The 27,325-nt window shown below is 36.3% G+C and overlaps 1 protein-coding gene across 18 annotated transcripts in view; it reads left to right on the top strand.

Moving 5' to 3' along the window:
- The window catches only part of DST (dystonin), a 429,322-nt gene that overhangs the window by 134,515 nt on the left and 267,482 nt on the right, over positions 1-27,325 (top strand). The window lies entirely within an intron of this gene.

Genomic DNA, 27,325 nt, shown 5'->3' with positions numbered 1-27,325 from the left:
GAGTCCCCATTAACCACTGTTCCTGTGGACTGCATCCTAGGGAGCTGTCTTAAAGCTTTAACAAGAGGACCAGAACATCTTGGAAAATACTGAAGGTCTGGGTCACCACACTGTGAAACAGTGTTTGAGCTCTTGCTCTCTTAGGATGGGTGGGAACATGCTGGCCAGCTTGGTCTGCATATCAGGGCCCGTGGGAGATGGAATAGCATAGCTTTCTCCTCGAAAGGGAGTTCTGCCTCTGGCAGTCAGGAAAATGGTTCGTGGACATTGAATAATTATATCAAAAGAAGATGGCAGTGGTGAATTTAAATAGAAGATGCTCGCACTCAGATTGTTCAAATCCAGATCTATGCTATACATATTTATTATTATTTTGCAGTCTCCTGAACACTTAAGAGACTGAAGGTTTGTTAAGCAGAGTAGTGTCACTGCTCTAGAGATTGAGGAAGGAAAACAAAAACCCTCCCCTGGAAAATGAAGTATCAAATAAGATGGTAGCATAACTTTCAAAATAATTTCCAAAGGAATACGCTATTTCCAAGAATTTAGTTGATGTGGTTGGCCAGGCTGTGGAGTTAATGGTAGATAAACCATAGTATTTTAAGAGCACGACAGTTTTATCATCGTGGCTCTTCCGGTTTACATCTCTAAGTTTCACTCTTCTCACCTACAAAATATGGATAATATCCATTGATGATATAGGTAAAGCATGTAGCTTAGTGTTTACCACATAGTAAATATCCCAAATGGCAGGTGTTATTGCATAGATTTTTCATGGCAGCTACAGTAGTTTTGATCATTTGTCAGTATTGTACTGTGGTATTCTTTCTATGTTCTGGGCCTTCTTCAGTATAATGATTTTTTCTTTTCAAATTGAATTTTGACCTTTTCAAAAGTCTGGAATTCACTGAAGACAAGGAATTATCTTAACACTTCATGAATGGTGATGCTTATATTGGGTTGGCCAGGAGCCAGGTGGCAAACGGCATTCAAAAGCAGACATAAATTTTTCCCTTTACAAAAGGCCATATGGTGCTCCTTTCCTGCATCAGGCTCCCATGGACACAAATGGGTGTTATGTGTGTAGAGCAAGCGAAAGGTCTTGCCACTAAAAAGTGGGGCAATGTGCTAGATGAGATCAATTAGTATGTTCCCATGAGCTCATGTTTATCCTAAAAGATGTCTTTGTCTTGAGGTTCTGTTAGAGTCCAGCTAGCAGTAAAGCGTCAATATTTGATCTAATTCTCAGTGGTTGAATGTTACTAGGATGTTCTTAGTTTGTCAAAAAACTAGCCGTATCAAAGCCCAAACCAAAATATTTATTAAAATTTTACATGCTGTACTTTGTGTAAGGTGATATTTGCTACAGAGTTTATTTTTGTTAATAAATTTAAAAGATAGTCTTAAATGTTTTACCAAGAGTTTTAAGATAAGTGGTACTTGAATCCATAAAGTTAGGAAATTTTTTCTTCACTGTCCATAGAGGTCAGAAAATGTAATTCTAATTATTTATAGAATTATATTCTAAAATTTAAGTATATTTCTCATTGTCATTAATTCATAATTCATTCTACTCATAACACACAATTTTCAAGTCTTTTCTGATGATTTGATAAATAGATTAATGAAGAAAACAAATAATCAAAAAGTAGATACTAAAAATTAGAAATCAGGTTTAGTTTCTCCTTTAAGATTTATTATGTGACATGTACCACTAAAACTAGAACTGTAGTAAATTTTATATTATCATTTCTTTGGACTTATCATTATGATTTTTTTCCCTAGAATTTCTCAAAAATTTTATTATGCACAAATCCTATATGAACATGTCAAGAGTCTTTATTATCATTTGGACTTATCATTATGATTTTTTTCCCCTAGAATTTCTCAAAAATTTTATTATGCACAAATCCTATATGAACATGTCAAGAGTCTTTGGTTTCTCCATTTAATTATAAAGATGAAGTTTGGCATACCAGGGGTGCCAAAAAAATGTATACACATTTTAAGTGATGTTAACATTTTGATCAACGTTGCTCAAGCAGTAGTTCACCATAATCAGAAGTGTCTGGACGCTGATGGTAACCACTTTGAACACCTCTTGGAATTGCAGAAGTCAAAAGTGACTTGTATTCATCTTTTGTTATCAGTATATATTAATACAGGTTTTTCCTTAAAATGTGTATACATTTATTGGCACCCTCTGTATTCTGGGGGAGGAGGGTTTTAATTCTTTAAATTTTATGAAAAGACATTTTTGATCCTTGTCTAGATTGTGAATAATACATACATTCTAAGCAAATATGTACTCCCAATATGGAAAACAGGTTTATAGGGTCCTTTCATATCAATTAGGTATTCTCAAATAATGACATTTTCTCATTTCACAGCAAAGGAACCTGAGGCTCAGAGAGGTTAAAATAATTTGCTTAACTTTAACAACTGACATTGCTTAAACAACTTTCTCCTGAGTATAACTGAAAAATAGTCCTTGAGACTGGAAGGACCTGACAACTAAATAAATACATTGCTGTACTCTAGATGGAACAAAAAGAGGACATTAATAGAAAAAAAATGGTGAAATCCAAATAAAAGCTACAGTTTAGTTTTTAAAAAAATGTGTAAGAAGTTAAACATTCTTTGGGGAACACAAGACAAAAAGTTTGAAGACAATTGAATATATGAAGCCTTGCATGTGTGCAAATAGAGAGTTTTTTTTTTTATCATACTGTTGCTTTTACTAGAGAAACTTTGGAAATAACCCAAAATGACCATCAATAAGATAATGGATAATTAAATGATTGTATAATTGGGCAGTAAGTATAATAAGTCCTCATTTAACGTTGCCAATAGGTTCTTCAACTTTAAGCGAAACAATGTCTAACAAAACCAATTTTACTGTAGGCTAATTAGTATAAGCAAGAATTAAGTTCTTATGGCATCTCATCAATGTTATAACAAAACGTTATTCAAGAACATACTGTACTACATTAAGTTAAAAAATGAACTAATATCAAGAATTAACTTTAAAAATAAAGCAAATTATCAAATAAAAGTACATAGAAAACTAAGCAAAGAAGGAAGACAAAAGCCTATGAATAATTTTTATCAAATTAAATCTATTAATTTTTATATACCTTATTTAAATATTATACTCTCTGTACATGGTTACAAAAATCAAGCAGTGTAGAAGGATTTATAATGAAAAGGAGTAGTTTCAACTCCACTTATTGCCTTTTCCTATCATGCCCCTAAAAGCCATTTGGAATCACATTTTAGTTTTTCTGGTGGCTACTTCCATGTCTCTAAATAAAATGTTTACATTGCTACTTTAAAAAATATACTAAGCATAGACATTTCCTATTAATTCCTGTTATGATAGATGAAGATTTACCCTGCTTATAGAATGCTTTTGTAATTTAGTTTTTTTTGTTGTTGTTATTTTTAAAGATTTTATTGGGGAAGGGGACCACGACTTCATTGGGGAATAGTACGTATATTTCCAGGACTTTATTGGGCAACAGTGTGTTTTTCCCAGGACCCATCAGTATCAAGTCAAGTCGTTGTCCTTTCAATCTTAGTTGTGGAGGGTGCAGCTTAGCTCCAAGTCCAGTTGCTGTTGTTCAATCTTAGTTGTAGGGGGCGCAGCCCACCATCCCTTGCGGGAGTCGAACCGGAACCTTGTGGTTGAGAGCATGCGCTCCAACCAGCTGAGCCACCCATCCGCCCCCTTTGTAATTTAGTTTTAATTTTTATCAAAATTGTTCATACGCATAGTTTAAGAGTGAAGTAGTTCTACAAAGCTTATTACAAAAATCAGCAGTTTCTTCTGTAACCATTTACTCCCACCAACCCCAACCATTGTTTGCACTCAGAGACAAGTACTTCAGCCTTTTGGGTGGTTTTTTTTTTTTTTTTTTTTTGTTTAAATGAGAAATAATTGACATACATCACTGTATAAGTTTAAGGTGTGCACCATGATGGTTTGATTTACTTATATTGTGAAATGATTACAATAGGTTTAATTAGCATCTAGCATTTCATACATGTAGATACAATAAAAATGAGGCAAAATAATTTCTCCTTGTGATGAGAACTCTTAGGGTCTACTCTCTTAATAAATTTGTTATGTATCATACAGCAAATGATACATAGTCATCATGTTGTACATTACATCCCTAGTACTTTGTTTTGTACGTTACATCTCCATGCCTTATTTATTTTATAACTGGAAGTTTGTACCTCTAGATCCCTCCTGTTCACCCATTTTGCTTACCCTGCAACCCCCACCCCTCTGGCAACCATCGGTCTGTGTCTGTATCTGTGAGTTTTGTTTTGTTTGTTGGTTTATTTTGTTTTTTAGATTCCACATATGAATAAAATCATGTATTTGTCTTTGTCTGAATTAATTTCACTTAGCGTGATACCCTTAAGAACCATCCATGTTGTTGCAAATGGCAGAGTTCATTCTTTTTTATGGCTGAGTGGTATTCCGTTGTTGATACTGCATCTTCTTTGTCCCGTCATCCTTCAGTGGGCGCTTAGGTTATTGCCATATTTTTTCGTTGGCATTGAAATTGTATCAGTATCATTAAACAAGAGAGTTTTAGATTGACTTCTTGATTTTCTGTTTTATGCATTGTCTATTGGATTCTTTCTCTGGAAGGTGAGCATTGAGTCCACTCTCCCCTCTTCTACCACCAGACATGTCACACTCTCCATCCTCTGTCCTCCTAGTGTAGTTATATCATTTGTCTAGATCCGTGTTCTGTGTTTACAATACTGTGATTTAGTAAATGCTATTTACAGCTGAGACGTGGAATGAAATATGATGACTTTTCCTTTCTTGTACAATTTTTTGTGTTCTCTGAAGTTAATAATTGTCTCGCTTCTTTGCTTAGTTTTCTATGTACTTATCACAAACCCATCCCCAGATTGTCTCCCAGTTGTCAAAAATTTCTCGCAGTACATTCAAAGATATCAGATATTTTGGGGTTTTTTTGGACACTATTCTCATGGAACCTTTTGAGCTGTTCCATTCTGGCTCGGTTGCCATGTATCCTGAGACATCGTAACCACCGTCCTGGGGATTCCATTTGCCTGTTGCTATGTTACATCCCTGTTTGCTGGATCCCATGTCTTCCTCTTTCTTGGTTTAGTACCTTGTTTTGGTCATCAACCTTCTCAAGTAGTACCTCGAGGAAAGGTGCAGGGAAGATAAATTTTGTGAGACCTCAGTATTGTGGAAATGTTTTTATTATACACTTATACTTAATTGATAATACCTAGGTTGAAAATAAGTTTTTTTTCTTTTTGGAATTTTGAAAGTGCTGATCTATTGTCTTCTGGACTTTCACTGTTGCTGTTAAGAAATCTCAAAATCATTCTTCCTCCTTCTCTCTCTCTATTTTTTTCCCTTGCTTTCTGGGCGGTTTTAGGACAATGATTCACAATCCTGGCATTACTTTAGAATCATCTGGGAACTTTGTCCAAATCCTAGTATTAGAGACTTTGAAATAATTGGTCTTGAGTGGAACCCAAACATAGGTATTTCCGAAAAGCTCCCTAGGTAATTCTAATATGTAGCCAAAGTTGAGAACCACTATTTTAGAATCCCTTCTTTGTCTCCAAAACCCTGAAAATTCATGATGATGTGCTCTTTTCATCCATCATTCTAGAAAATTTATTAATCCATTAATGTGCAAATTTATGTCCTTTAATTTTGGGAAGTTTTTTATTTCCTTGCCTCAAATTCTCCTGTTTTGTTGTTTGTAGGCCCTCTGCTTGTCTCTTCTATTTTCTACAACATTTTCCTTTTGTTTTGGTTTCTAGTTCATTTCCTCAGTTTGCTCTTTCTACCATTCCACTGAATTTTTCTTTTCTATTACCATATTTTTATTTTCCAGGAATTCAATTTTTTGTGCTCTGATTATTCTGTTTGTATGGACTACTTTCTTACCACTAAGTTTATTGAGATACAATTAACACATACCATTATATAAGTTTAATGTCTACAACTAGTTGATTTGATACACATATGCATTGCAAAATGATTATCACGATGGTGTTAGCTAACACTTCTTTCATGTCACATAATTACATTTCTTCATGGTGAGAACATTACTAAGATCTCTCTTAGTAACTTTCAAGTGTATAATACAGTATTATTAACTATAGTTACCATTAGATCCTCAGAACTTACTCATCTTATAACTGGAAGTTTGGACCTTTTGACCAATATCTCCCTATTTCCCCCAGCCCCCTGTTTTTGGTAACCACCACTGTATTCTCTATTTCTAAGAGTCTGGGTGTTTTTTCTGATTTCACATATAAGTAATAGGCAGTATTTGTCTTTCTGTGTCTGACATTTCACTTAGCATAATGCCCTCCAGGTCTATCCATGTTGTTACAAATGGCAGGATTTCCTTCTTTCTCATGGCTGAATAATATTAAATTATATCAATACACAACACATTGTCTTTATCCAATTATCCATTTGCAGACACTTAGGTCGTTTCCTTGTCTTGGTTATTGTGAATAATGCTGCAATGAATACTGGAGTGTAGATATCTCTTGAAAATACTGATTTCATTTCTTTCAGATCTATAACCAGAAGTGGGATTACTAGACCTCATAGTAGTTCTATTTTTAATTAAATTATTTTAAAATTAAAAATTAAAAGATTAAATTAAAACTATTTTTTTCCACTAAAAAATATTTTTTAGTTTAGAGACCCTAAACTTTTCCCATAATGGCTGTAGTAATTTATTCCCTCTAGTAATGTACAAGTGTCCTTTTTCCACACCACTACCAATACTTTTTATCTCTTTTTTTTAAAAATTTTTTATTGGGGAATATTGGGGAACAGTGTGTTTCTCCAGGGCCCATCAGCTCCAAGTCGTTGTCCTTCAATCTAGTTGTGGAGGGCGCAGCTCAGCTCCAAGTCCAGTCACTGTTTTTAATCATTAACTGCAGGGGACACAGCCCACCATCCCATGTGGGAATTGAACTGGAGACCTTGAGAGCTCGCGCTCTAACCAACTGAGCCATCCGGCCGCCTCTCTGGTAGCTCAGTGGCACCTCACTGTCTTCAGTCTAGTTCTGGAGGGTGCAGCTCACTGGCCCATGTGGGAATCGAACCTGCAATGCTGTTGTCCAGAGCTCATGCTCTAACCAACTGAGCCATCCAGCGCCCGTATCTCTTTTCTTTTTGATAATAGCCATCCTAAGGTGTGAGGTGATAGTTTATTGTGGTTTGATTTGCATTTCCCTGATAATTAATGATGTTGAGTCCCTTTTTATGTACTTGTTGGCATAGCCTCAATAATAAATGTTCTTTATTTTATGGTTGCATTATCTTCCCTTCTCTCTAAGGATATTAATAACTTTTTGAAGTTTTATCTTGTTCCCATCTCTGATTCTTCAAAATTACTTTTAAAAATTCTACCATGTGTTTTAGTCCCCTCCTTTCATACTAGAGGCTTTCCTCAGAGGTCTTCCGTGGCTTCCCACTTACTCATGTTTAAACAAAAGCTGATTGTGGAAGCTCTGTCTGTGTGGGGACTTTGTTAACTTGAGCATTTGCTGCGGGAGGATCTGCCTGGGCCACTGGAATTAGGGTTTCCAGGCGGGGAATTCTCGCCCATTCTCAGGAAGTTTTTTCACTTTCCTGTTCCCGAATCCTGAGAGAAGTGGTGGAAATTCAGCTCCTTGAACCCAGTAATACCCACAATGGGAAATAAATGTACTACTCATAATGTATCTCTTAGATATTTTTTTCTATTTTTATCGCTAGGTTTTCCGGGCAGGGATTCCCGCTTGTTCTTGGGATTTCTTTTCGCTTTTCCATTCCCGAATCCAGAGAAAAGTTGGTCCGGAAATCGGGAAAATCAGCTCCCTGAACCCAGGTGGTTGGTAGTATTGGCCGTCACTTTTTGGAAATGATTCATCGTGGAGAACAGAAAACAGTTTGTATCTCGGGATTTGGGAGTGGGAAAGCAAAAAAAATTCCTGAGAACCGGCGGGAATTCCTGCCTGGAAACCCTAACTGGAGTAGGGGAACCCTGCTCTCTGTCTTAAGGTCTTTTCTCTTGGACTAGCCAGATTACTCAAAGAATTTTATTTTCAGCTCCGGCTGGGAGGGCCGAGTGGGCAGACGGTGGAAAAATTTTCAGTTTTAGTATATAAAGTCACACTTAATCATGTTTCTCATCTGTGTCTCTTGTCATGCAGATGAGAGACCCATCTCTTTTACTCTCTTCAGAGAGTAAACCTCCAGCCTTTCCAGGGCGAGGCAGTCATTTGAGGGAGGGAAATCTTTGCTCTTCTGTCTTAAGGCCCACCCCCACTTTCAGAGCTAATGGTTACCATCAGTGTCTGGTGGGGATTTGGGGGCTTTCAAGGCATGACTCAGATTGCTTCTCTCGGCTTTCCCCCGCTACTGGCTTAGGATTCAGCACTATCTCTTAGGCCAGGTACCACTTGTTCTTTTGATTTTAGCCCCAAATGTTGTTCATAACAACTCCTTTTCTTTTCTCATGTTTGTAAGGGTGCATCCTAAAACCAAATCCCATTTCTGTCAATATAAAATGTTTCCAGGGAGAGTAGAGGTAAGCTGTGAGGAGAGTTCAATCTACTCTATTTAATCAGAACCAAACGATTTGATTATAATAATAAGTGAAATATAAAGAGAGGGCACAGTCCTCAGATTGTCATGATTCCATTTTGCATGTCAGTCCTGAATTTTCAGTCAAATTACTTGGTATCTATAATACCCGCAGAAGAGACCTGGCAACAGCTCAGGTTTGGTGTTCTTTGTTCATGGATTCATGCTGCAATTAGTTGACTCTAAGTTAAATTTGGAAAAGATTAGACTCTGCTGCAATGCAGGTTGACAGCCTGTATTAAAATAAAATGTTCAGAAACCCTAAAAACTGGTTGTTGGTTTCAACCAAAAGAGCTCAAATTTTCTCCTTAAATTCATCACTGACTATATATTTTAAGCATTCTGTTTTCTCAATACCATGCATACCTAAACCAGACATCACAAAGAAAATTTAGAAATTACAAGTCATTTCTATTTTTTATTTTACTTTAAAATATAAATCCTATAATGTAATCTTCATTTTAAAACCTTTTTCTTTCTCTAAGGGAATTGATAACATAACATCTAAGGGAATTTTAATAAAAATACTATTTTTTGATAAGTTGATTGTTATTACTCATATGTCAGGGTCAATGTGTACATTCTTCACTGTATATTCATTTAAATTTAGAAAGTCAGTCTGAAATTAAGGTACATTTGCTAAACTATGAAAAAGCTAGATTTTTGATGTTTATGCTAACAAGAAACTGCCTTCTTTGGGGGTAAATATTTGTCTCTTCTTCAAAAGCACAGTGCTCTTGTTTATCTCAGAACCTCTTTTGTTCTGCGATTTCTCTGTGGGTAGTTTGCTTTCCCTCCATTGTTTTATTTTGGAAGCCTTAAAATCTGCAGAAAAGTTGAAAGAATAGTTAAATGAACACTGTATACCCTTCATCCAGGTTCACTGATTGTTAATATTTTGTGCTGTTTCTATATTTTACATTTTTACTGAACCATTAGAAATTAAGTGTACACATGAAGACCCTATGTCCCCAATTCATTAAGCATGTATGTCTTCAGAATAAGGACATTGTCTTACATATTAATCGTGATACCATTTCATCCCTAAGAAACAAGTCTATATCATCTAATATATAATACATATTCTTTCCATATTTTCCCCAGCTTTTAGCCCCGAGCTTTCCAGCACTCCCCAGGACTCCAAGATCCAAGTAATGATCATAGATTACATGTGGATGGTGTATTTCTTTAATCTCATTTATTCTACAAAAGTACCTTCCTCCCTAGTTGTTTTAGAGCATGTCCCACAATCTGGATCTCTTTATTAATTTCCTCATGATTGGATTTAGGTTAAACATTTTTGGGCAAAATATTATCAAGGTGATGGTGTGATATTGCATGGTATCAGGAGGCACATGTCAGTGCATCCTGTTAATGGTGGTGTTAACTCTTAGTCACTTCATTACGGTGATACCTGTTAGATGTCATAAGAGTACCTTTCTGGGTACTTTTTCTCTCTTGTAATTAATGTGTTATTTGTGAGTAATTCGTGCATATCCCGTTCCCTAATATCCTTTTACCCAGTGATGAATTTTCCTTGATCCTTGCTTGATTCAATTATTGTAAAAATGGTGATCATTTCTTTCTCATTTGTTAGCTGCATTCTTCTGTACAGAAGAACTTTCCTTCACTCCTCCCCCCTTTTCTTTTTTTAAATAGTACTGTTGACTCATAGATTCTTTTTTTTTCTTTTTTTTTATTTAGTATGTTAGAATCCATTATCATTGCTATTCTTGGTGCTTAATTATCCCAAGTTTGGCTAGTGGGAGACCCTTGAAGCTGGCTTCCATGTCTTCTTACTATGTTATTAATCTTTAAGTATTTCTTTGCCTTCTGGCACAAGATGTTTTAAGCTCACTTTGTACTTTCCCTGCCCCAGATCTGGAATCAGTTATTTCTCTAAGGAGTCCCAGTTTATTTCAGTGGGGATTTGTATTCAGAAGTCAAGATCTGGGCCTAGCTGTGCTTATTGCTACCTGGTAGTCGCTGCTTCTAGGCCCTTATGATTGAAATAGCTGGGAGGTAGATATTTAGTTTTTAAATTCTGAGTTTATAGCTGATATTCCCTATTCGAATCTGATACCACAGTGTTCTTCTTTACCTTCTCCCATTGTATATCTTCCCTGGTTCTCAACAGCATTAATATATTCGTCCAATTGCTCTGTCCTACTCTGTATACAAAATAATTTCTCAGTTCCTACACCGCATATCCTTACCAGTCGTATTTGGTTTCAAGGTGCAGAGATTCACTCAGGCTACTGAAAAAGGGTAAAAGAATAAAGGATTTTTAGTGTAAGGCTATACAGAAGGCTGGATCTAAGGCAGCTGTTGGCACTAACTGTTTCTATCCATCTGCTCTCTTGGCCTTGATTGGCTTTCTTTTTTTCATTCCAGGTATCTCTGCTTCTCATCTCTCACCTTAAGTCTTCCCAAATGTGGAGGAATTTATTAGGTTGATTATTTCCTTCTAATAAGTAACATTCTTGTTGGGCAGCTCCTGATCAAGTTACCTTTGATACCACTGGCCAAGGGCAGGGAGGGCAGTGGGGATGTCTTTTGTTGAAAGCATCTGGCTGCTTTCTTTTCTTTGATTACTGTTTATCATACGGCACTTTCAGGTTTCGTGGACTAGTACAAACTGGCTTTATTTTTTATTGTTAGTATAGTTGTAGCTTCTTCCACTTAGAAGTGTGGTTAATTTGGTGCATTTCAAGCTCATGAGTAATTTAGGAAATAAGGTAATCAAACATGTTTAGTTTCCAGCTTGCCAACTAGCAAACTATAGTCTCTTTCTGAACAAATGAAAGTCAGTACACAGGGCAGCTATATTTAGTTATTGATGACATATTCTTAGAGGGAGTCCCAAAGGAGGAGCAAAGGTCTGTCTTCTTTCTAGGTTTTTGAATGAGAAAGAGAAAGTAAGTTCCCAACATATATAAACCTGAAAACTTGATGTTTTGAGGAGAATCATGGTTTTTATTTGCTGTAGGTGTTAGTGACTGAGAATTAACAAGAGAAATTGTAAAAGGTTGCATAAAGTAGTGACGAAACCATAATCTTTAAATCTTCCAGACTTAAGTTCCAAATTTGCCTTGGCTCATTCAAACTTTGTGACATTGGGTAAATTACTAACGCAGCTTGGGCCTCAGTTTTCTGTTTTGTAAAATGGGCATCATAACACCTACTACCTATCATAGTAAATAGTACTTATAAGTGAGAAATCATAGAGGATTGGACAAAAATTTTTCTTTTCTCTAACTACTTTCCGGCAAGTCAGAAATCCCAGCTCTGCAGCAATAATAGAAAAGTCCCCACTGTTAGCAAGTGAAAATATGGACAGGAAGAGTAACAGAAGCACCGTCTTCAAGAGGTGTGATCCGAACACTCAGGGAGCAGCCTTTGCATGAAGAGAGATGAGGGTATCCTGGCCGGGTGGGCTACTGGGGTTTTGTGTGGTAGAGGCTGGAGCCGGATACCTCCTGAGGTGAGGCTACGAAGAGTTGCTGCTCCCATGAGTGACTGATTCCGTGCTCATATGGGAGCTCCAGGGGTTGAGAGGTGGAGGGGGTGGACTTCCCCATCCCCCCACCAGTGGAGGTAATGTTTATTGATTTTTCTCGACTGGTGTGTGATTTCTTTCCAAAATGTGCTCACAAGTGCCACGTTCTGGTCTAGACAGTAGGGTGAAGTTATAAACCATATAAAGTGGAATTATCCTCTCTCCTTAATGAAATAGAGTTCTTTGTGCCAGGGATTCCTAACATAAGGTTTTACCGTGTTTCTGAATCTTTGTAAATAAGCACAGTATTCTACTTAGTAGCACTATTCACAATAGCCAAGAGGTGGAAGCAACCCAAGTGTCCATCAATGGATGAACGGACAAAATGGGGTCTATACATGCTGGAATATTATTGAGCCTGAAAGGGAAGGAGATTCTGACACATGCTACATACAACATGGGTAGACCTTGAAGACCTTATGCTAAGTGAAATAATGCAGTCTCTAAAAGACAAATGCTGCATGATTCCACTTATGTGTGGTATCCAGAGTAGTCAGACTTATAGAAGCAAAAAGTATTAATATAATAGTAATTTCCAGGGAAGTGGCGCGAGGAACGGAGGAGGTGTTGTCTAATGAGTTTCAATTTTGCAAGATGAAAATGTTCTGGAGATTGGTTGTACAACAGTGTGAATATACTTTAGCACAGATGGGCTGTACACTTAAAAATAGGTGAGATGGTACATTTTATGTCATATATTACTACTACATTAAAATATTTAAAAAATAAGCACAGCGTTTTGAAAGGTACTGTTTGCATAATAGAGGTGTGTGCGTGGTTATAAAATACAAATATTTAAAAATTAGTATAGACATGTATTTCATACTCTGCTATTTCAAACAGTATTTCTGCCAAGACTGAAAATGATACAGTCTTTCTGCAGGACAAAGTACACATTCACGTTGACTCAAATTTCACTTTTAAGAACTTATTACAAGGGAAAGACAAGTATGCACAAAGGTTTATCGAGGGCGTTGATTACAGCACTATTTATAATAATAATGAAAAGATGGAAGCAAATATTGCTCAATATTGGGGAATTGGCTAGATTATGGTGCATCAATCATTTCACTGGAATAGTGTTGCAGAAATATATCTTGACATTAAAAAATACCTTGACTGGTAATGCTTGAAAAAATGTAGATTCCATATATAAATGACAAAACTCAAGTTTCTTAATCCTACATATTATACTATAGCCATTATAACAGAGGGTTTCGCTGAATTGTGCGAATTAACCTAGAGCTTTTTGCAGAAGCTCTCTCTTATACAATTAAGTATAATAGAAGTATAACTTGTACAATTAAGTATTTCGTAAGATTTTGCTACCCAAACTATTTGACAGGGAAGAATTTAATGGAGCATTTTTCTTTATAACTGTCATGACTAAATTTAAATGTTTTTTCGTAGTCTGGTTTTTAAGGGAATGTATATTGCATGAAAGTTGTATCTTCTTTCCTAATATTCATTTTATCAAGTTAACATTGCAATGCTCATTTTGACAGAGAAAGTTATTAAATGTTAGAATCTCTTAATAGCTGTATTTCTTTCTCTTTTTTTCTTTCCTTCCTTCCTCCCTTCCTTTTAAATAATGAAAAGCATACCCAATCTAGCATTTATTTGGTCATTAATAATCACCAAATATAGTGTTCAAGAAATATCCATGGGTAATTGGTATGCTTCTCTGTAAGCTTTGATTTTAATTCTGAAGTGACAAAAATCTACATGTTGTCTTTTGTGGTGTATGTCACAATGTTTCATATTTTTCCTTAGTAACCCTGGTGAGAATTGCAGACAGTCTTAGAAAATGCTATTTTGTAACAGCTTGTAAAAGCTATTTTGTAACATTTGGTAGGTGTCTAGGAATGCAAAACATTTGGTCCAGTTTGTTTAAGAGATGCTGAACTTCCAGGTCAAGTCTCAGTTTAAGTGGCTTAGGTTAAACTAATTGATCTTTCTCAGCAGCAGTTTAGTCATCTGAAATAAACACAGAGACGACAGTAGACACATACTTAATTTTTTGCGACAGGAATATTATTCATTCTAGGCTCATTTACCTTAGGCAAGTTTTACTATTACATGCCCGGATGCAGAGTCTGTTCTATCGTCCCATGCCTGGATAATTTGAACATCCTTATGTCTTAGAATTATCTTAGTTCAAAGTTTGTGATAGCAGTTTATAACCTAAACTTTTTAATGTTTCAATACATGAGAACTTACTCTTTGGTAGATATTTTTTACTATGCAGTAAAAAAATCATGGTTTCAAGGAAATTACTTCTCCTAGTGATCAACGTAGATTCTGCTTTTTTCAGGGAACTAATTCCCGTTGTAGCAGACTAAAATCAGAAAAAGCAGAAGATCCCTAATAATCGGGATTCTTTCTGACCTTAGAGTTGAGAATTTAGGCTATTTTCTTCTGAAAATAGTCTGTTATCTACGAAGTGTTCCTGAACCCGTTTTCTCAGCCATTTGTAGGTATGGAAAGTACTGTCTGATCTTCTTGTGCATGAATTTTAAAAGCCAGCCCAAGGCCACATTCAGGTGGTGAGTGATTTTCTGTCCCAACACTGATGGACCCTTGGTATTAGTGTGTAGGCTATCTGGTTATTCTTAGGTACATCTGGGTTAAAAATGTACTAGGATTGGGTTGTTAGGAACATGATATCAAGGGGAAGAATGATCAGGAACTACACAGAGCTTGGTTATAAAACCACAGAAGTCAGCCAGAATGTCTTTGGCTCCCGTTATGGACTGGTCAGGAACTCAAACATTGGAACAAGGTCAGACAAGGTTAGTATTAAAATCTGAAGAACTCAGGCTTACCATCTGCTAGTGGAACAAAGACACATTTATCAAATGCAAGGGATCTCTAAGAAATGGGATGAACCTGAAAGTTTGGGAGGTAGGGGAATGGAGCCTGTCTGGGGAACAGACTCTTGATTCGTTTTTACAAAATTTAAGATACAAACACACTATTTTAACTCATGTATAATGGGCACTGAGGTAAGGGCTGAGGATGAGAAGATGATTCCTCAGAGAGTTGACTATACTACAATGATAGTGACATAGAATGATACTGTTTATGTGTCAATAAAGATGGATGAAAGGGTGCATAGCTGCTCAGCTTTCTTCAAGGAAACATGGTTAAGAACAAAATGAAAAATAAGGAAAACTCTGAGTACCAGTAGGCCCTCAGCTCTGTTATCCTTTTGTTATATTCCTGCCTCAGTGATACCTTGGACAATTTTGTTTTATTTTGATCCTAATTCATAGTGTTGCTTAGGGGAGACAGATGCATGAAAGGCTCCCAATTCCTTGGCCTCCAAGTATTTCTTAGACTTACTTATTCTTTGTACTTTTACATTCATAGAATAAATTTGCAACAGTGAAATTACAGAGCTAAGGAATATCTATATTTAAATTGTTAGGCTGTCTTTTGCATTTAAAAATATTCTTTCAGGGTGGCCGAATGGCTCAGTTGGTTAGAGAGCAAGCTCTCAACAACAAGGTTGTTGGTTCAATTCCCACATAGGATGGTGTGCTGTGCCCCCTGAAACTAAAGATTGAAAACAGCCACTGGACTTGGAGCTGAGCTACACCTCCACACTAGATTGAAGGACAACCACTTGGAGCTGATAGGCCCTGGAGAAACACACTGCTCCCCAATACTCCCCAATAAAAAAAAATTTTAAAAAAATTCTTTTGGTACCTATATTATGCAATGAAATAAATGATGCAAAGAAATAATGATTGTTTTACTGCTTCTTTGTAGGGAAAATGCTTCTTCCTTCTTCCCAGTGTTTTGCTTCCTGTGGTGGAGATTCCATTAGGGTAGTAGGTATGCCTTCCTGTCTGCTTTCAGGGGAGTGGAAGTGTCTTAATCTGATTGATGAATCTGAAATGAGAAAGCAGGCATATGTGCCCCACTACTTTTTCCTGTGTCTCTTATGAACAGGCTGCCCATAACTTAGTCTGTTCCTCCATGCTGTGAGTTTTAGGCCGTCCCACCCCAGGGCATCAGGCTGCCTCTGACTGGGAGGGGACGTCTGTTCAATTATGGGGTTCAGTATGTGGAAACCACCTCTTGTCTGTAGTAAGCAATGTTCTCCAATAGGATTTTTTGGGAGTAAAGGTGACATTTTGGTCTTCTGTTTGCTTTCTTATTTCTCCTATCTTACCCAGCTATCTAAATTATTTCTCTTATCTCTCATCTATTTTATCTCATTTCCAAATTGGTTGAGAGTTTGGGCAGAAAACAGGGCTTCCTATCTGTTGGATCTCCTTCAGATATAAATGCCTTATACTTCCTTATGCCTTGAATTTCTGAGTTTAATTACGTGCCATTTATTATTTGTGTAAAGAAACCAAGGCTAATTGAAGTCAAGTATTAGGAGCCACTGCCAAGTGAAGAACAATCAGCAATAAACACAGGCATCCTCATCTTTGCACGAAGATGAGCAGAATTCATTCTTAATTTCTAGCCAGTTAATTTGTAAAGTGCATTGGGCCCTGTTAGGGCACCTGAACAGTATTTGCATTTGTACTCCACTACGATAAACGTTAACATTTCAGATTAAGATGTCACTTGTCTGTCTCCTCAGCGTTCACTTCCTCCCTTGTATGTACGAAACCTTTAAATTTTGATTTGACTTTGGTTTTTAAATAGACAATTTGTTTTTGTCATGCTATTGAAAATACAACCGCTAGATGTGATAGAAGAGGTTTAATGAGCAAGAAATTCTTAAAGATTTAAAAAATAAAAATGAATAATTTAGGTATAACATGTCTTTTTTAAAAAAACAAATTAAAAAACATTTTGAGTGTAAAGCTTAAGTCCAGAGTCGTCTTTTTCACTCAAGAAATGTTTCGAAATACATAACCCCTTTGAAATTTTAAAAAATTTAAATGATTTTTTTATTTTAGAATAGTTATGAATTTGAAGAAAAGTTGCAAAGATAGTACAGATAGTTCCTGAATACCCCATGGCCAATTTTCTGTTGTTAATATCTTACATTAGTACGTCTGTTTGTCACAGCTAATGCACCGACTTTGGCACATTACCTTCAGTTAAGCCCCATATTTGACTTGGATTAGTTTTTCCTTGACACCCACACATTTTCTATTTCAGAATCTCATCTGGGATACCCCATTACATTTAGTTGTGATGTTTCGTTCGTCTCCTCGGGCCTGTGACATTTTCTTAGACTTTCCTTGTTTTTGATGACTTGCTTTTGATGACAGAGTACTGGTTGGGTGTTTTATAGAATGTCCTTCAATTAGGGTTTGTCTGATTTTTTTTTTCTTCATAGTTTATTTAGGATTTCTCACTGGAGTATTAACACTTGATATGTTTGTCACTATCCCAGTGTTTTACAGGTCAGAGCACAAGTCTAGTGATACAATTTTGCAATGGGTTTTTTTTCCCTCCAGGTTAGAAGTTTTTAAGCTGAGGTTAAAGGTCAGGCACTCCCTAGATTTGTAAGTAAAATTTTACATTCATGTACATGTAGAATGTGTATTTTGAATAAATCCTGTAGGTTTCATCAGCTTCTTGAAGGGACCTATGGTTCAAAAACTGTTAATAACCCCTAGTGTTTGGTGCGATTTTATCTGTAGTTGGGATTAATTTTGCTCTTATGTATGTGCAGTGTGTATTCATGGCCAACGGCATACAGATTCCAGTTTTTTGGATAGGAACATGGAGTCTCAACATTTGCACATAAACACTTAAAAACAAAACATACACCTGAATGCTTTGACCCAGGGTTTCTGTACTTGTTTGATGATTATAGATTTAGAATTGTTAGAAATAATAATTTGACAGTTTTAATGTTTTATAAACATTTTAATCCTCTGCATTCAATACAGGAAATTATAGTGTCTCTCTCCTTAAATGACACCACATTCTTTAACTATTACATTACAGTCAGAGCCAGAATGTCAGTTGGACAACTGCTCTTTGCAGACAATTTTAGTCACATACCAGTGTGAGGATTAGCGTTAGCCTAAATTGTGTAAAAGAATTTATGAACTTCTAAAGTAATACCCGGTTTTCTTAGGTAATGTTTGTCATTCTACTCCCTTTTGAAGAGACGCTATTATCTAGCAGGAATGTAATTAAGATATGTCCTGATAATTTTATGGTCAAAGTTATTTTAAAAGATAAGTTATTCTGGGGTGTGGTAGCTCTAAGACTGTGTATATATTGTCCAGAAGAGACACTTTTATAAATATAGCTTTCCTTTTCTTCAATTCCTACTTTATCCCGTGATAATTTAGTTGCCTGACTGGTTGTTTCTTTGTTTACATTTTTAAAGGCAGCAGGTTTTACTGAGATTCACATCTTAAGGGTGTAGCAAAAACTGGCTTGGGGAAAATTCTGGTTCATCTTTGCCAACCCTTATTACTTTGCAAGACTTGAATAAATTGAGCATGGCAGAGTTATGTTCTATCAGTGGGAGACCTGAGCTCCCAGCTCTGGGCAGATGTATGGAATAAAATAGAGCATTTCACACTTTGGATTTTAATTCATTGACAGGGTTTAAAATTAGGAGCAATTATGATATTTTTTGATTACGTTAGGCTGATTTCCAGCTTAACCACAAAGTTATGTGTCTTGAACCACTACCTTTGACAGCTTGAAGATAACCTATAGTACAAAAATTATATCATATTTTATGGTGTATGCCAAGACGTTGAGGCCTTGGAACCAAACAGACCAGGTGTTGAAATCCTAGCTATTCCATTTTTAAGGGGGAGCCTTTTCTTATTTAACATCTCTGTACCTCAGTTTCCTTACCAATTTATGGTTTCCTGGTTACTGTTGTATCATTAAACTCCTTTGTCTGCTTTTAAGGCATCTAATGGGGTGGGGGGAACATACGTTGATTAAATCTCCACACACATACCTGTTTGGAATAGGTGACTGAAGAGCAGGTTCACAGAGCAATGAGAGAATATACAGTCATCCCTTGGTATCTCCTGGGACATATATCCAGGACACCCCTCGGATATTAAAATCCAAGGATACTTAAGTCCCATGTGTAAAGTGGCATACTGTTTGCACATAACCTATGCACTTTTCTCCGTATGCTTTAAATCATCTCTAGATTACTTATAGTATCTAACACAATGTAAATGCTGTGTTAACAGTTGTTATATTGTATTGTTTAGGGAATAATGACAAGAAAAATGACTGTACATGTTCAGTACAGATGGAACCATTGTAGGCCTAATTGTATAATACACGTCAACGACAACATAACATTATTTCTCATTGGATATGGAATCTGCAGATATGGAGGTCCAATTGTATTGAGATTTGACAGAGGGAAGTCAGCAAAAGAATATTGAGCAGTAACTCTTCAGCTTACATTTTTGGTGCAGTTGTATTGCCCTCCTTACACATGGTTTTTGATATTTTATTTCTACTTTTACTATCCTTTTACTATGTATCATCTTGTCTTTTAAAAATGGGCAGGATATGGATTATAAAGTAATACGATGTCTGACAATTAGGTTTGCGAACTTGTTGCTATGATGTTGCTAACCTTTTTTTTTAATATCAGAGGGATTATTCGTTACGAATTTATACGAACTGGACAAACAGTTAACCAAGTTTACTATTTGGAAGTACTGAAAAGGCTGCGTGAAAAAGTTAGACGACCTGAACTTTTTGCCAACAATTCATGGCTCTTGCATCACGACAAAGCATCAGCTTACACGGCACTGTCTGTGTGGGAGTTTTTAGCCAGTAAACAAATAACTGTATTGGAACACCCTCCCTACTCACCTGATCTGGCCCCCAATGACTTCTTTCTTTATCTGAAGATAAAGGAAATACTGAAAGGAAGACATGTTGATGACATTCACGACATCAAGGGAAATATGACAACAGCTCTGATGGCCATTCCAGAAAGAGTTCCAAAATTGCTTTGATGGGTGGACTAGGTGGTGGCATCAGTGCATAGCTTCCCAAGGGGAGTACTTGGAAGGTGACCATAGTGATATTCAGCAATGAGATATGTAGTACTTTTTCTAGGATGAGTTCATGAACTTAATTGCCCAACCTCCTATGAGTATAAGTTTTTTGAAGACAGGAATAACTTTTTTATTAATAGACTTTTAGAGCAGTTTTAGGTTTCCAGAAAAATTGGGTAGAAAGTAAAGAGAGTTCCCAGATCTCCCCATCCCCCCATAGTTTTCCTTACTAACATTTTGTATTAGTGTGATACGTTGATTATAATTGATGAACCAACATTGATACATTATCATTAATTAAAATCCATAGTTAACATTAGGCTGCTACAGTTCTATGGGTATGGGTAGTTCTTAGGTTACATATAGTTCTTTGACAAATGTATAATGTCTAATATCTACAATTAAAGTACACTACAGATGAATTTTACTGCTCTAAAATTCCACTGTGCTTTACCTGTTTATTCCTCTCTTCTTCCCTCACCCCAACCCCTGGAAACCACTGATCTTTGCTGTCTCTATAGTTTTGCTGTTTCCAGAATGTCCTATAGCTGGAATCATACTGCATGTAACCTTTTCAGAAAGGCTTTTTTCACTTAGCAATATGCTATTAAGTTTCTTCCATTTCGTCTTGTGGCTTGATAGCTCATTTATTCTTATTGTCGAATTTCATTGTATGGATGTACCACATTTTGTTTATCCATTCACCTATTGAAGGATACCTTGGTTGCTTTCAAGTTTTGTTAATTATGAATAAAGCTGCTATACACATTCATGTGCTGATTGTAGTGTTGACATAAGTTTTCAGTTCATTGGAGTTAATACCTATGAGTGTGATCTTTTGGTGAGACTATATTTAGCTTCATAAGAAACTATTAAACTATCTTTCAAAGTGGCTGTACTATTTTGCATTTCTGTCAACAGTGAATGAGTTTCTGTTGCTCCACATCCTTGCAAGCATGTGGTGCTGTCAAGTGTTTTAGATTTTAGCCATTCTAATGGTGTATTTCATTGTTGTAGTGGTATTTCATTGTTATTGTAATTTGCAATTCCCTAATGACATATGACGTGGAGTATCTTTTCATATGATTATTTGTCATTTGTATATCTCCTTTGGTGAGATGTCTATTCAGATCTTTTACCCATTTTTTTTAATTGGGTTGTTTGTTTTCTTATTGCTGAGCTTTAAGTGTTTTTCTCATATTTTGGGTACTAGTCCTTTTTCGGATATGTGTTTTGCAAATATTTTCTCTCAGCCTGTGCCTTACTTTTTTTTTTTTCAAGAGTGTCTTTCGCAGGGCAGTTTTTAGCTTTAATGAAGTCCAACTTATCACTTTTCTCTTTCATATACCATGTTATTGGTATTGTATTTTAAAAAGTCATCATCAAATTTAGGGTCACCTAGGTTTTCTCCTACGTTACCTTCTAGAAGTTTTATAGTTTTTTTGGTTTACATTTAGGACTATGATCCATTCTGAGTTAATTTTTTGTGAAAGGTCTGTGACTAGATGCATTTTGTGTGTGTGTGTGTGTGTGTGTGTGTGTGAACGTCCAGTTGTTCTAGCACCATTTGTTTGAAAGATTATCTTTTCTCTATTGAATTGCCTTTCCTTGTTTCTCAAAGATTGGGTGATTATATTTGTATTAGTCTATTTCTGAGCTCTCTGTTCTGTTCCATTCATCTATTTTTCTGTTCTTTCACCAATACCGCACTGTCTTGATTACTGAGGCTGCATAGTAAGTCTTGAAGTTGAGTAGTGTCAGTCATTTAACTTCATTTTTCAACATTGTGTTGACTGTTCTGGGCTAATGATAATATATTAATATTGGTTCATTATAATCAATGTACCATGCTAATACAAAATGTTAAGAATAAGCACGTGGCACATATTTTGTGTTAAGAGTCTTCTTTTTTTTAATATAGCAGCCACAGTAATATTTAAAAACATAAGTCAAATCTGTTATTTTTCTGCCCCACATCCTTCCAGTGGCTTTCCATTTCAGTGAGTCATATTGAAGGTCCTTGAAATATCTTATGTGTTCCTCCAGTACCCTACTTCTCTGTTACCGCTCTGATCTCATTTCTTAATACTCTTCCCCTCAGTCTCTTCCTTGTAGACACTGTGGCCTCCTTAATCTTGCTTGAACACACCAGGCCTACCCTTCCCTAGGGCCTTACCAATGGCTGTTGCCTCTGCCTTGAATGTCGCAGATAGCTGCGTGGCTAACTCCTTCATCTCTTACAAGTCTTACTCAGATGCTGCCTTCCCAGTGAGGCAGAGTCTGGTCATTTCAGTTGAAATTTCAGCCTGCTTCCCTCCTCCCCTTCAGCCTCTACACTCAGTCTCTTATCATGCTCTACTTTTCTCATAGCCTATAACATCCTGTAAACTTTAACATCCTATAAACTTACTTGTTATGTTTACTATCCTTGCTTATAGTCTCTGTCTTTCTGCTAGAATTTAATTCCAAATGACAGGGCTCTTTGTTTTGTTGGCCCATGTGTAAGACATAATAGGTTTTCAATAAATATTAATTTTCAAAAATGAATGAATGAATGATGTGGTGACTAATAGTGCATTAGTTGTGTGAAAGGATGCTGTGTGCCTGCTCCTTTGATCTTACCTGGTCCCTAAATTCAGGACCTTATATGATGAAGTCAAAATTTAAACGAAACCAAGCTAATGCTTTAGCAAGTTCATTGATTTCTGCCAAGCTGCAGCTACTTTTGGTGGTAATAGTAGGTTTTCCTCACTGTTATTTATGAGTAGCTTAAGGGCACCAGCTAACTCAAAATACAAGAAAAATCACTGACATATCAGATGTTTGTTTGTTTATTGATTTATTTATTTTTTCACTTCCTAAAACTCAGAATTTTATTTCACAAGCTTAAATTTAAATGGAAGGTTTGGAATTAAAAAAAAAAACTTTATCAAAATGCAATATATTTTGGAAGTAAATGCATTAATAGTGTCCCACAGATTTTTTTTTCTCCTGAAGTTATTAAGTATCACAATAAAATTTAAGTGTCCATTAAGGACACCTAGGTTAAGGTCAAGACCAGGAAGTGCATAATTATCATAGTATATTCATGCTTTAGTCTCTTTGTCATATTTGTTGCAAAACTGAAAATTTGCTGCTATGCTGATTTTAAATGTTTGCAACCTACCGCACCATCTTGACTGGAGATTGGCACATTAGGTTTTTAAAACACAAGTTGTCCAGCATGTTTCTCAGATAAGAGAATTGGGATTTTGCTGTGTAATCAGTCAGGACTATTAAAGGTGCTGCCACAATTGCAGAGAAAGGCCTTGTACTTCTAAGATGAGAAACTACAAGCGTTAGAAAGCTGGCAATGTAATTTTCCGAAACAACATGACCAGAATTACAAAGCGGGTCCTGTTTTACCCGCATTGTATCCAGTACCTAGCCTGGTTGCTACCCGGCATGTAGTAGGCTCTCTGTAAGTGCTTGTTGAAAGAATTAATATTAGAGACAGTGCAGTCATTGAAACACCGCGACATTCATGATTTCGAACATGGGGTGAAGTGTCATGGAACATGGAACATAGGTGTATACCATACACTTTCGTTTTGTAAAGAAAATCCTTTTTGTACTTTTATTGTAGAAATTGCAAGAAGTAAGTTGTCTTTGACTTAAAGTCTCAGGCAAGTGAGTTTTCACAGAATGTGCAGCCATACTTCAGTTAGCGACTCTGGGAAACAAGGTTCATCTTTCACAGTTAGCGTGGATGGATTGGGCTTTCAGTCCCAGGAAATCATAGTGTGAGAATGCTACATTGTGCATGTGCATTGTTGAGTAGGACAAATAACTTTGCTCAGATTTTCTTTGCCTACAAGGCTGTTCACACAAACACAGCAAATCCCAAATTTAATTTGCTAAGTGAGTCCTGAGAGGAAATGTTATTCACGTGTTTTTAGAATGTTCAGAGTTTTTTGTGTTTTTCGAAAGGAGAGATGCCTTTTTTCATGCTTAGGAAGATTGAAGTGCAGGCTGGAGGAGGCTGTTGTGTCTTCCTTCCTGGACAGTAGTAATTCCTTTAACTTAGGTCTGTCTGGCGGCATCTCAAGCTCTGTGTCAGAGCTTATAATTCCTACTTCTCCATCACCCCATCACTACATCTCCGTTCTCTAAACAGATTGGTTTCTGCTGACTCTCATCACCTCTGCCTCAAGATTCAGACCTGAAATCTCTTTTGCATATCTGACTTCTGCGGCTACCTTTATTCTGTAAATTTGCCCTTTATGATGTCCTGGCATGCACATTTTACCTATATTATTTCTACCAAATGGTTGGTTGGAGTTCATTCTCTTTGTTGGTAGTTATAGTTCCTACCTAACTTCTTCCTGTAGTGATTTCTTCCCATAATCCTAGAATGGTGATTTGAGGGTAACACTCATAAGTTCTAAGTTATTGCATTTCAGTGTCCATATCCATTGTGAAACTGAAAATATTTTGAAACCTAAAATTAGGGGGAAATGATATCCACAGAGATGTAAAGTGTAAAGAAGGCAAGGCTTTGCTTCAAAACTCTCACTAAAAAAACGGGTGTTTCCTGTGGTGACCTTTATAAGCATGGTGAGTGTTTGAATAAGACAGTAAGGTATTAGAATATACAGGTTACAGAGCCTCTGAGATCATGGACAGTAGTCCAGTTATCTTACAGATGACAAAACTGGTTCCAAAGAATTAGTGTCCTTGCTTATTTATTTATTTATTTATTTAACATTTGTTTGACATTTATTATGTAACATTGTGTGGGTACTTTAAATACATTTGTTAATAGGATTCTTTTTAATTGCCCTTTTTTTCCTTTTTTTTATCCTTGCTCATTTATTAATAGCTAGCTAGTGGCAAGCAATCATATGCAGATTTGCTGAGCCCGAATTTAGTGTCTTTTGCCTCTTTATTTGCCTACTGCCTTTCTAACATCCTTCCATCCTAGTTTCCTTCCTAACTCCTTTTTTCCGCCTAACTTTCTTTACATAAATATTTGAATGTCTGCTCTTTGCTAGGCAGTGCGCTCGTTGCTGAGAATACAAAGAAAAATGAAACAAGGTCACGCTCTCAAATTGTACCAGGAGTAGTGAGGGAGCTGGACTCACAAACAGAGATCTGACCCTGCAGCTTGGGGATCCCAGCCACGAGGGCTGAGGGAGCATAGAGGGGCAAGGAGCATGTGATGGGGCACCAGAAGTTACAGAATATTGATGGTGACCAGAGGAGGCAGAAGAAAAGGCTGCTGGCCAAGCAGAATAGCAAATGTTATTTGCTATTTATTAAAGTGGTTTGACCAAAAATAGTCTTGGAAAATGTGCTTGTTACTTTGCTTGTTGGTGACTTGCGTTTTTCAGGTTAACCACTGGGGAGCGCAGGAAACCTTAGCAGTGACATTCACAGAGGCTATTGTCTAGTTTTAAGTGGTCAGACCAGGACTGGTATTTCTTTTCAAGGCATCTGGGACTGTGTGTATGTGTGTGTGTGTGTGTTTTCTGGAGAAAGGTTTTGGCTATGAGGAAGGGTACTCAGGAACAGGTAGTTAGACTGGTTGGAGACTTCTTATTATTGGACTTTAACTACTGTTAGGTTGGATTATCATTAAGCTATATATTAGGTTGGTGCAAGAGTAATTGCGATTTTTGCAATTATTTTTAACCTTTTAAACTGCAATTACTTTTGCACCAGCCTAACATTTATAGTGATCAATTACATTAGAGGGAAACTTACATACTAGATAACAAAAATATTTCTAAACCTTAGGTAATTGTGTATTTAATCTAACTACATTCTTGAACAGTAAAACAATGCAGGTGATATAGTACCAGAGTTCCTTATGAGATCGGACCAGTATTTCTTGAGGTAAATGGTAATTTACTAGGTGAACTCTTTAGTGTTAGTGCATGCTTGCTCGCTCGCTCTCTCAATTAATTAATTAATCAAAGATAAAACCTAGGACATGTTGACTTGATCCAGGCAGAGAGACACACATTGACATATTAGGTAAGGGATCAGGAAGATGAGGCATGAATTAATGCTCATGTGAATATGTCTCGAATATATAAGGAGAAAATCAGAACACTTGGTCACACATGCCAAATCCCTGAGGATAAACAAGGAAGAACTACTTTCTGTAAATGTGCTATTCTTATAAATCTGTTTTACCCATAGTGTAGCATATACCGTGTTTCCCCAAAAATAAGACCTAGCTGGACAATCAGCTCTAATGCATCTTTTGGAGCAAAAATTAATATAAGACCCGGTCTTATTTTACTGTAGTATAAGACTGGGTCTTATATAATTAATATAATATAATATAATATAATATAATATAATATAATATAATATAATATAATATATAATATATATAAATAATACAAATAATATAATATAATATAATACCAGGTCTTATATTAATTTTTGCTCCAAAAGACACATTAGAGCTGATTGTCTGGCTAGGTCTTATTTTCGGGGGAACACGGTAGTTAAGTGCTTGTTGAATGAATGCAATAAACTAATCAAGCAAAAAAAAAAAAAAAAAAACACTTTTTTGTTTTTACCGAAAATATGTATAGTGGTTAAAAAAAGAAATTAAGGGGAAAATAGTTGAGCAAGTATTTTATAATGTTTTGTTAAGCAACATTTATTGGGTGACTCTTAAATGAAACTCTGAATGACACTGAAAGAAGAGGAATACAAAGGACTTAAGGTGACATTCCTGTCTTTAAAGAAGTAATCAAGAGATGGAGACAGAAGTGCACATGTAGTGTTAAGGGATGCAGTACTAATTGTCAGTGGAAGCAAAATTCAAGCTTTGCAGAGAGCCACTCTGCTCCTAGAGTCTGGGGGAGCTGCTTTTAAAGCTCACCTCTGCTGTGAAGTCTTTGCTGAGGCTGGAACAAGGCAATCCGGCCACATAAGATGGTTTCTAAAACCCTTCTCACTTTAAAGTCATGTGAGTCTGTTTCCACAGTGGTGCTTAAGGTTGATACCTGTGCCATAACTAGGCAGAAGACTAGTTAACTAATATAAATTGCTATTGGGGTTTAAATGCTCAGCTGTAAGGTACATTAAATAATAGTTAATGAGTGCTGAAATGGTAAG

This window comes from Rhinolophus ferrumequinum, chromosome 3 (assembly GCF_004115265.2).
Source record: "Rhinolophus ferrumequinum isolate MPI-CBG mRhiFer1 chromosome 3, mRhiFer1_v1.p, whole genome shotgun sequence".
In the NCBI taxonomy this organism is placed as follows: Eukaryota; Metazoa; Chordata; class Mammalia; order Chiroptera; family Rhinolophidae; genus Rhinolophus; species Rhinolophus ferrumequinum.
The sequence above is the reverse complement of the archived record's forward strand: the minus strand, read 5'-3'. Positions and strand labels throughout refer to the sequence as shown.